The 12109-nt window shown below is 39.5% G+C and overlaps 3 non-coding genes across 3 annotated transcripts; all 3 read left to right on the forward strand.

Annotated features, from left to right (window-relative positions):
• The first annotated feature begins 9227 nt into the window (after positions 1–9227).
• Positions 9228–9299, forward strand: TRNAW-CCA (transfer RNA tryptophan (anticodon CCA)). Its single transcript has one exon. It is a non-coding gene; the product is annotated as a tRNA-Trp (tRNA).
• A 1220-nt stretch (positions 9300–10519) lies between these two features.
• On the forward strand, positions 10520–10591 carry TRNAW-CCA (transfer RNA tryptophan (anticodon CCA)). The gene has a single exon. It is a non-coding gene; the product is annotated as a tRNA-Trp (tRNA).
• A 747-nt stretch (positions 10592–11338) lies between these two features.
• Positions 11339–11410, forward strand: TRNAW-CCA (transfer RNA tryptophan (anticodon CCA)). Its single transcript has one exon. It is a non-coding gene; the product is annotated as a tRNA-Trp (tRNA).
• Positions 11411–12109: the final 699 nt, after the last annotated feature.

The raw sequence follows: 12109 nt of genomic DNA on the forward strand, positions 1-12109 counted from the left end.
CCCTTCTTCCTTCCGTAGGGGAAGGTCCCTCACCATCTTACACCTCACCTTCTTCCTCCGCTAACCTTTCCCCACCCACACACCCCTACTCCGACCTCCAGAACCGCCCTACCTTGAGGCTACCTTGAGTTGCTTCCGGGGCTTAGTGTCCCCGCGGCCCGGTCGTCGACCAGGCCTCCTGGTTGCTGGACTGATCAACCAGGCTGTTAGACGCGGCTGCTCGCAGCCTGACGTATGAGTCACAGCCTGGTTGATCAGGTATCCTTTGGAGGTGCTTATCCAGTTCTCTCTTGAACACTGTGAGGGGTTTGCCAGTTATGCCCTCACCTCACCTCCCTAACAAAATAAGTCTCCACTATTCCTTCTACTAACCACCACGTTCTACAGCTACCAAAGACTAACAACTTCATACCTATGGGTTTCCAGCAGCCAAATATTAAGGCTGAGCTCCGACCTCTCCTGGTCTTGCCTGGAGGCAAATAGTCAAGATATTAATAAGCAGTCGCTGTCAATCAGAAGCCCTCGAGGAAGGCGTGGCAGTTGAAGTACCGTAATCATGGGTATAAGCACATGCATTCACACCTGTCGTCGGATCTCGGCTTTGACGCCCCAGGGGTAATCTCAGTCCTGAACCCGGTGACGCGACGTGTTCCTAGGGAACTTGGAACTCTTCGACGGCTTTACAAAATGAAACATTTTCTTCCAAATCCTGATCCTGACCTCTTCCAAGTGATATATATTAGAGTGATATATTCCATAATTATTATAATAATAATAATAATGGAATAGTTATATAATTATTATTATTAATAAAAATAATTATAGAATAGACATCATTTACTACTAAAGTCTACTCCTATCATGACATTTCACTACATAACAGTCATATATCGTAATAATAATACATAATAAAAATATAAAAAAATAACCACTAATAATAAAAACATCATTACAAATAATATTTTCAATTAAAATAAAATAAAAAGTTGCAACAGTGACACCAACACGAATTAAAGTAATAAAAAAAAGAGTAATTAAAATGCTCTTCTCTTCAACACAGTGTTGCCAACTGGGAACAAAAAATTAAGAGTGAGGCCAGACAGGAGAACAAACAGACTGAGATTCCTCTTAAGTTGGTAAATGTGGCCGGAAATCCCTTGAAGACTTGCTTTGTAAATGTAAAGAAAGGAAAAATGGTCAAACTAAACTTGATACGAGGGCTTACGTTTGATGTGTTTAATGTGGATCAAACACCTGTTGAACAGGTGCTGGGGACGTTACACCTGCTGAAGGGGTGTTGGAGGGGGGCCTCACACCTGCTGAAGGGGTGTTGGAGGGGGGGGCGTCACACCTGCTGAAGGGGTGCTGGAGGGGGGGCGTCACACCTGCTGAAGGGGTGTTGGAGGGGGCGTCACACCTGCTGAAGGGGTGCTGGAGGGGGGCGTCACACCTGCTGAAGGGGTGCTGAGGACGTCACACCTGCTGAAGGGGTGCTGGAAGGGACGTCACACCTGCTGAAGGGGTGCTGGAGGGGGGCCTCACACCTGCTGAAGGGGTGCTGAGGACGTCACACCTGCTGAAGGGGTGCTGAGGACGTCACACCTGCTGAAGAGGTGCTCGAGGGGACGCCAAACCTGCTGAAGGGGTGCTTGAGGGGACACCAAACCTGCTGAAGGGGACGCCAAACCTGCTGAACTAGTAGTAAAGATCTTTAAGGAAGAGCTACATCTCAACTCGTAATAAAGATGCCTCATTAAATACAGACTGAGAAATATCTTTCATCTACTTCAATTTGTCATTTATTTGGTGTTTGGTCAGATTAAAACACTTCCATGAACGCATTGCTTCTTGTTGATGTCTGAACCGGAGAATAAGATGAGCTTTCAGGCTCTGAAAGATGATGTTTTCGTGTCTTACTGACTGTTATGTTCTGTAAGGAAACTTTTTTTTTGCTATTTACTGCTCTGTGAGGATTGATGTTATATATATATATATATATATATATATATATATATATATATATATATATATATATATATATATATATATATATATATATATATATATATACATATATATATATATATATATGTATGTATATAATACATATTATATATATATATATATATATATATATATATATATATATATATATATATATATATATATATATATATATATATATAATATGTATATATGTATATGGGTAAGAAACTTGTTAGCGAATTAACATTAGAAAGGTGTACATACATAAAACGTACATGCTCTTTCCCTTACACACACACACACACACAGGGGCTTGGTGGCAGAGTGGACAGCGCTCGGTATTCGTACTCCTGGGTCCGGGGATCGATCCCCGGCGATGGTGGAAACAAATGGGCAGAGTTTCTTTAACCCTGGTGCCGTTGTTCACCTAGCAGTAAATAGGTACCTGGGAGTTAGACAGCTGTTACAGGCTGCTTCTATGGTGGAGGGGGGAGTGACAGGGAGCCGGCGACGACCCGGGGATCGAATGGGCACGTAACATCCTCTACTCGTCCAATGGAATTGAAGGGATTTATGGGGAAAGATCGCCAAGCCATTACGACTATATAGCATTTGGAAGGAGTCAGGATAAGGACTTGGGATGAGACAGGGGAGGCAAGGAATAGTGCCCAACCGCTACCGTAGCTCAAGACACATTCGTTACAAATTAACAAATGCATCTTGAGCTTCGTTTCAATTCTATATCAAAATCAATGTATTTTTTCTCAAGTGCAGATTAATATCGATGGTAGCAACGCTGTCAATAACAGCCACGACAGTCACACGGCAATGTTGAAAATGTTCAAAATGTTTAAATTGTTCAAAATGTTCATATTGTTCAAAATGTTCAAATTGCTCAAAATGACCAAATTGTTCAAAATGTTCAAAATGTTCAAAATGCTCAAATTGTTCAAAATGTTCAAAATGTTCAAATTGCTCAAAATGTTCAAAATGACCAAATTGTTCAAAATGTTCAAAATGTTCAAATTGTTCAAAATGTTCAAAGTGACCAAATTGTTCAAATTGTTCAAAATGTTCAAAATGTTCAAATTGTTCAAAATGTTCAAATTGTTCAAAATGTTCAAAATGTTCAAATTGTTCAAAATGTTCAAAATGACCAAATTGTTCAAATTGTTCAAAATGTTCAAAATGTTCAAAATGTTCAAAACATCCATAAACCAGCTTCCACGAGAACGCCAACCAGCATTACGATCTCTGGCCAAAACTGAGGCAACTCGTATATCAAGCTCTCCGTGTTTACCTGTGGGAAACCACTTCATGAAAATATATATATCCTGCCCTGCTCGGTAAATGTTTGGCGGACCAGATATATATTTCAATTCGCTTGCTCTTGCAAACATATAGTGCAAATAATTTAATATTGATGATTTTCATCGCGTGAAAGAGTGATATATATATATATATATATATATATATATATATATATATATATATATATATATATATATATATATGTCGTACCTAGTAGCCAGAACTCACTTCTCAGCCTACTATTCAAGGCAAGATTTGCCTAATAAGCCAAGTTTTCCTGAATTAATATATTTACTATAATTTTTTTCTTATGAAATGATAAAGCAACCCTTTTCTCTATGTATGAGGTCAATTTTTTTTAATTGGAGTTAAAATTAACGTAAATATATGACCGAACCTAACCAACCCTACCTAACCTAACCTAACCTATATTTATAGGTAAGGTTAGGTTAGGTAGCCAAAAAAAGCTAGGTTAGGTTAGGTTAGGTAGGTTAGGTAGACGAAAAAACATTAATTCATGAAAACTTGGCTTATTAGGCAAATCGGGCCTTGAATAGTAGGCTGAGAAGTGCGTTCTGGCTATTAGGTACGACATATATATATATATATATATATATATATATATATATATATATATATATATATATATATATATATATATATATATATATATATATATTCGCATTTGTGTTCCTCACGTGTGCCCCAAAGAATGAGGTGATTTGGTAAAATGCTATGCCCAAGATTACTATCCGAGTGCCGGCGGTGGGGTGGTTCAAATAGCCTCGGCTATCACCTCATTATGTCCGGTCGTGATGGTCAAGTGGATTAAGGCGTCTTGTACATACCAGTTGCGTTGCTTCTGGGAGTATGGGTTCGAGTCACTTCTGGGGTGTGAGTTTTCAGTTGATATATATATATATATATATATATATATATATATATATATATATATATATATATATATATATATATATATATATATATATATGCGAACAAGCCTGAATGGTCCCCAGGACTATATGCGAATGAAAATGTATGTATGACTATATGCGAGTCACTTCTGGGGTGTGAGTTTTCATTCATATATATATATATATATATATATATATATATATATATATATATTATATAATTGTGCTATATATGATGTCTATATGTGATATATATGTGTGTATGCTATGAATTTGTACTTTTATCTATGTTCTGTTGTACAATAACTGTGAAGTTATTGCTATTGCAAATAAGCCTTTCTTATCTTATCTCTGTGATATACGAAGAAAGGAATGAGATTACGTAGAGTGTCCCAGCTATCAGGAAGGCTTATATAATATTCTGGTGCCGAAAAAGCTTAATACGATTCAGCGAGAGTTCAGCTAAGTAAATTTATGACAAGAGAGAGGAGTTTACAGGTCGTTTATAATTCCACTACGGGCTCACCATAGCCCGTGCTACTTGCCCCGCTCCTGTGCCAGGTAAGTCCACTACGGGCTCACTATAGCCCGTGCTACTTGCCCCGCTCCTGTGCCAGGTAAGTCCACTACGGGCTCACCATAGCCCGTGCTACTTGGAACTTTGTTCCAGGTAGCGAATCTTTTAACAACAAAAAAAGGTCGTTTAGCCACCAGCCTCTAGATAAACAACCTGGCATAACATTATCTACCCCCCAGAATTCCTCTTGAGTTTATTTACTATCTGCGCCTGCAAAATCAAGCTTTTTAGCTCTTGGGCCCCGCCTGTTTAACCGTTCTATATTTTCATCAGTTTTTCTACTACATATATTTCTCTCTAACATACGCACGCACGCACACCTCTGCCTATCCAGTAGAGGCAGAAACAAATGGCCAGAGTTTCATTCATTCTGGTGCCCCTGTTCACCTAGCAGTAAATACGTACCTGGGAGTTAGACAACCGCTACGGACTGCTTACTGGGGACGTGTGTGTATGCGTGTGTAAGAGTAGTAGTAGACATATATGTAGTAGACATAATAGAGGAAAAATAATTGGGTAAGAAAGGCGGGGTCCAGGAGCTATAAGAGCTCGATTCTGGCGATACAAATGGTAAAAACACACACACACACTTCCCTGTCCATTTCCTAAAACGTCCATCAGCACATTACCTCTCCCCCATCGAAGCCCCATCCGTCTATCCCCTCTCTCTCACTTCCTCATCTATCCCCCTTCCCCCCCTTCCATCCTCCCCCTTCCCATCATCCCCCCCTCCGTCCCTCCACTCTCCCTCTCTCTCCCTCTCACCAACATTCACTCCACATTCCTCATGGTTTTTGACACACCTCGGCCCCAATCACGAATTCTTTCCGAGACTCCTCGCTCAGGAAATTCATTTGATTAATCTCCTCTAAAACTTTACGCGAATGGTCTAATATTCCTTTTTTTCATGAAGATCGAGTGGTTAAAAGTTTATTTTGATGGTGGTGGGTGGGTAAATAATGGTAAACAACATTGGACAAGGTTTACTAGTTAATGCTGACAAAATTGTTTCCCGTCACTTAGGAAGACAGTATTTTAGTTAATCATTTGAGTTACATTAGTTCAATCAGATGATTAGTGCACCCCTCAGACACCACAGTCAGTCTTTTTGTGCTCATCCAGTCAGGCCAGTTATATTTGTTGTATTTAGCCATCGACTCTTCTAGAGGCGAAGTTATCTAGAGAATGTTATCTATGTTATCTATGATAACGATGTTATCTAGTTATGCTGGAGAATTATGTTATCATTAGGTCAACCAGCCAAACAGTCATTCCTCTAAATACAGTCATTAAGCCATTAGCCAGCAAGCCAAACAATCCAGCATTCCAATCATGTATATAGACACTTAACCAGCTGGCCAACCAGTTAGTCAACTCTCCAGTCAGTTATGAAGCCTGTCAGGCAATCAGTCAACCCTCCAGTCAGTTACGAAGCCAGTCAGCCAGTCACTCGGTGCACACAGATTATATCAAGCCAACTCCTGTAAACTTGGACGAATATTAGCAAGTTCTCAGTCCAGCTGTTAAGGGTGAGTCTCCGTCGTCCGTATATATATAGTAGTAGTAGGCATCCATCAGTATATATATATATATATATATATATATATATATATATATATATATATATATATATATATATATATATATATATATGTATATATATATATATATATATAATATATATATATATATATATATACATATATATATATATATATATATATATATATATATATATATATATATATATATATACATATATATATTGTGGAAAAATCCGACAAAATAGCTGTGGGATCCCCATATACAAACATACTTGATTCATGATTTGTCTGAATATGGGTCGTCGTCGCCCGAAACATGAAAATACCAACAACATAGTTAAGAGTAACAGTAAATAATATATAATATATGTAGATGACTACAGTACACGATCCATAGTTAAGCAAAGTAAGACACTCGCCTGGCGTTCCGCGAGCGCTATGTCATGGGTTCGTATCCTGGCCGGGGAGGATTTACTGGGCGCAAATCCTTAACTGTAGCCTCTGTTTAACGCAACAGTAAAATGTGTACTTGGATGAAAAAACGATTCTTCGCGGCAGGGGATCGTATTCCAGGGACCATAGGATTAAGGACTTGCCCGAAACGCTACGCGTACTAGTGGCTGTACAAGAATGTAACAACTCTTGTATATATCTCAAAAAAAAGTATCTCAGTGGCAGTACATGGAACTACCTGACTCTTTAACATGCCAGAAGTAACGAGAGTTAACAACTCTTTTTCCTCAGATTAACAGAAGACGGCAGATTAAATCAGCTTTAGATCCAAGGATCGATTAACCTATACTAGGGAAGGGTCTCTTATTTTCAAGGTGTCCCCACACTTAATACTTGCAAAGTTGTCTGATGAAATCGGCACTCCCAATCTGGCAACGCTGTTGTTTACATTTTCGTGGACAGCTGCGTGGAGTATAATCATTTCCCACATCGTTAATTGCACGATACGAATCAATAATTTCGTTTAAATTGAACTTTACTAAGTCTCAAAAACATTGGGTGGCAGCAGCTGCCCCTTAGAAACCTCTTCCTTTTCTCGCATTCATTGTTCCCTGCCACTTTCCTTCTTGTAAACCCTGCCCCGTGTCCCTGCCTAATTGGTGGAATATAATCCCCCCATCCTTGTCCCTAATCGTCATCAGTCTAGTACTTCCATTCTAGAGTAGTTAAGGGGAACTAGTTGGCAAAGTGGGTTAGCTAGCAATTACAACTTGGAGGGTTTGGCTTTCCTCACCTACCTCCTTTCAGAAATAAACAAGCCAATTCAGAGGACGGAAATAACTAATTTTTGCATCTTTACTACAGAGGCTGGAATTAGTACCGAAGCTTATTAGTTCTAGTATTAGAGAATCTATCTTATCTCTATCATCTATCTTATCTAATCGAATCTATATTAGAGAATCTAATCTTATCTAGTATTAGAGAATTAGTACCGAGTACCTCTACTGTGCATCAGTTCGAAATTCACTAAAGTTCAATATTCACTCCCCCTTAATCTTTCATTTCTCCCCATTTCACTCCCATTACCCTTCTATATCTTCCTATTACCAGTTCATTCAACTCATCCCACCTTCCGTTACACAACCACAAAGTATAAAACTGCGAACTGGACAATAGTTTCAGTGATACACACAGAAATCACAATAGCGTGATATATCAAATGAACAAATCCACAAGGTCGGTGATAAGGGCCGGGCCCGACTAAGGCACGTCTGGGTATCCTCTCTAGGTTCGAACCCTCATCACGGCCCTTGTGAATTGGTTCAGTTTCAGTGATGTTATGAAGTAGGGCGCAACGCCCCAAATCCGGCACATTTCTAACTTTAATTATTGTCTCGTTTATTATTTAATAATTTCCTCAGCTGGAGCTAATGCGTGTGTAGTTTATAATGCCATGAATAAATGGTATGATAATTATCAGCTTAGTAAACACTATTAAGGCAAGGAATTCGAACCCTGTTGGAGGTTGATTGGAGGAAGCTGTTAGTCAGTAGAGCAACAACGCACTCACCTCTCCTATAACTCGAAGAGAAAAGCAGAGATGTTTTTGCTGTCAACATTCAAGTCATAATACTGAACTATCAGTGGTAAATAATTCTTCTTCTTCTTCTTCTTCTTCTTCTTCTTCTTCTTCTTCTTCTTCTTCTTCTTTCAGAAAGTTACAAAACTGTGGACCAAACCTGCCACTCAAGTTGTCAAGCAGGCCGCCTGTGACAAAAATTATGAAACAAATGACCCGAGCCTAACCTAACCTAAACGATGGACCCACGAATAGAAAACGTGACAGTTCGGCAATTTTGTGAGATGCAATGATTTAGTACAACAAATGTTGGCCATTTGGGGATTTATGCGTGAAAATGTCATGTACTATTTGATAGGACAGGTTGCTCCGCAGTTGGTTCACAACTGAAAATTTCCGGGTTCGATTGCCGTGCAGGAATGAGATTTTACGTATATTTCCTTTCACCTGGTGCCTCTGTTCACCTAGCAGTATATAGGTAACTTAAAGTTAGGTGGCAGTTGTAAATTAAATCCTGGTAAAGTCAGTAATCGATCTCGGTGGTCCATGATAAACTTACCTGACTTCTGATGGAGTTATCCCCTAAATACAGTTTTCTTCTAATTCTTCATCATAGAAAATAAAAGCGAAGTTTTGCCTGACTACGAAATACGTAGAGGCTAATATGTCTACGTTTCTTCAGGTGGAGATTCAATTCGGAATTGCATACACAAAAGTTGGGGTTGTGTCGGTTGTATACAGCTATCGAATGAATTTTATTTGTACAAGATTATAAAAGCCATTATAATGTTTTAGCATTTAGAGGCGAGTTGTAAAATGACACATTCAGGAACTCAGTGACTACAGTGAACCTTCTCCATCACGGCCTCGTGGCGCAATGGTAGCGCGTCTGACTCCAGATCAGAAGGCTGGGTGTTCGAGTCACTCCGAGGTCATATTTTCGGTAAAGCCTCCATTCATTTGGACTAGTCGGAAGAGAGAAGGCCTCTCTCTCGTTGCAAAGGTCGACGATCGATCTCAGATAATCCAAGTAGGTTGGAACTGTTCCATCAATACGTCCGTATATCTATTCTCCATACATTCTCTCGTGATAACTAATTATCTCACCTTACCTTAGGAAATCATTGTGCATACAGCTGGCTTATCTTGGAAGATAGAGATTAGCTATAACACGATTTATGAGCTATACATGACCAATGACTAATTGATTTAATTGGAAACGAGTGTATTAAGTGATCTGAGTTAAATAAGAGATATGAGCAAGAACCAGTGAGTTTGTGAGAAGAAGTCGAAGTACTTAAAGCTTCTGAAGGCTTTACCGTCTCCCAACATTATCACTCATGCAGGCATCGGAAAGATGAACCCTTAATTCATGTTCACTTCACGTACCATAAATAAGAAGAAGTACACTATGGAACGAAGACGAATGTATCGGATAATACTCAATAGGAAGATACAAGAAGATCAGGTTTTAAACATAAGCAATAAAGTTACAATGTACAGGAATGAAAGACATAGTAGGAAAGGCTAAGTAAATGCAGTTCAGAGTCGGGGCGCCTTAACCAGAACGAGAGAAGAGTGTAAACATCAGAGGCCCACCACTCTTCAATCTCCCGCCAACAAACATAAGAGATGTCGCTGGAACAACAGTGGAAGCTTTCAAGAGAATATTGGACAAGATTCTGCTGGAGTCACCAGACCGTCTTGTCTGTGAAGTTCATCTTCGGTCTACGAAGATAAATAGCCTCAAAGTCCAGAAAATCACAAGGAAAGGCTGCCTAGCTTGCGAGAGATGAACTCTTGAAACCTTCAATGGGTAATATACAGCTCAGCAATATTGAAACTTACTCAGCTAAACGAAATTCGGAATTCTGGTCCTAAGTCTATTTTTTGCCTCTGTATCCTTTATCCAGTATTGTATACAGGTTGTACATGTAACCTGTATGATAAATGTACTAAACTAAACAAATCCATGTGGACGTCTCCAGCATAGCTGAAAATAACCTGAGAATTGGTTGTTTGAGGATAACCTGCACCCAGAGACTGATTAACTACAGTGTAACTATAGGGACTGTGTAACTATAGTGAGCCTTCACCATCACGACTTCGTGACACACTCAGGGACTGTGTAACTATAGTGAATCTTCACCATCACGGCCTCGTGGCGCAATGGTAGCGCGTCTGACTCCAGATCAGAAGGCTGGGTGTTCGAGTCACTCCGAGGTCACGAGTATCTTTTCCTTAAAATGGCCATTATTGTGGACTGGTCGATAAGATAAAGGCTTCACGTTACGCAAGGTTGGAGTTCGATTCCCCATGTTACGTGTGGTTGACTACCGTTCCTTCCCTCTGGCCAGGAAACACCTCACTGGTCTGATGTCCCTTCCAAATTTTACATGGTCGAACTGACTTGTAGCTTTCTCCTGATGAGTTTTCTGATCTTACCTTGCCTTGTCTTAGGAAATAAGTGCACGTTCAATTAACACATCTTGAAAATGTTTAAGTTTTGCCCTGAGGGCCGAGTTTATTGGGCAGCGCCACTCATCCTGTGAGTGGACATACCGCCAGATGTTAGCGATAAATACCTAGGCTAAGGGTCCCCTTCTTCCAGCCAGAGGTGGTGCTCCCTTTCATATATATATATATATATATATATATATATATATATATATATATATATATATATATATATATATATATATATATATATATACATATATATATATATATATATATATATGTATATATATATATATATATATATATATATATATATATATATATATATATATATATATATATATATATATATATATATATATAACGCCTATATAATGGGAACGCATAGTTCCAAATGGTTAATATAAGTAGTTGTGAAAGGATTGGTGGAAGTAATTCAGCTAATTACAAAACCATGAGCTGTGATAGAACTTGCGACACATTGCAAGTAACAACAGTGAGCCTTCACCATCACGGCCTCGTGGCGCAATGGTAGCGCGTCTGACTCCAGATCAGAAGGCTGGGTGTTCGAGTCACTCCGAGGTCATGAATGTTTTCACTGAAAATGTTCATCCACTTGGGACAATTGTCCTAATAATAGCCTCACTTCGGGACTCGATCCCCGATAGTCCAAGTGTTTGGATTCTTCCTCATACTGCAGCAAGTTCTATACTGTAGTATACAAATATATACATGTATATTTGTTTTATTTAAACTTGGTTATAAAAAAGGAGCCACACACATGGTACAAAGATGATTATCATAGGTTGTCGAGTTCCTCCAGCTCCTCAGATGGCGGGCAGGAACCCTGAATGCAGTGTGCATTTCCCCTCTGTATCGCCACGCTGAGGCGCTGGAAAAGAAAGCTTGCAGCTCTAGGGTCTCTTGTTGTTTCAATTAGCATAGAACCCAGTTCCTTAAAAAAAACTAGTAGCACTCTTACCCCAGGCGCCGAGTGTCTCTGAAACAATGGGGACAAAATTGTAGTGGTGATCCAGTTCTCTGTACTTACGGGATTGGGCTGATTCCCTGTGGGTGGCAGCGCCACCTGGTTATGCAACACTGAAGTCAATGTAGGTGTTAGAGAGGGTTGTTACACATGTGTAGTACCATACCAACTGCTTGCCATTCTTCCAGGGGTTAACTGTGATACCATCCGGGCGACCAATAAGAGCATCAGAGTTACGGGGCGTTAGGTAACGGGGCTCTCTTTCAGCTGGGCATCCAGCTGTGGTGAGGCTCCTCT

Source organism: Procambarus clarkii, chromosome 56 (genome assembly GCF_040958095.1).
Source record: "Procambarus clarkii isolate CNS0578487 chromosome 56, FALCON_Pclarkii_2.0, whole genome shotgun sequence".
In the NCBI taxonomy this organism is placed as follows: Eukaryota; Metazoa; Arthropoda; class Malacostraca; order Decapoda; family Cambaridae; genus Procambarus; species Procambarus clarkii.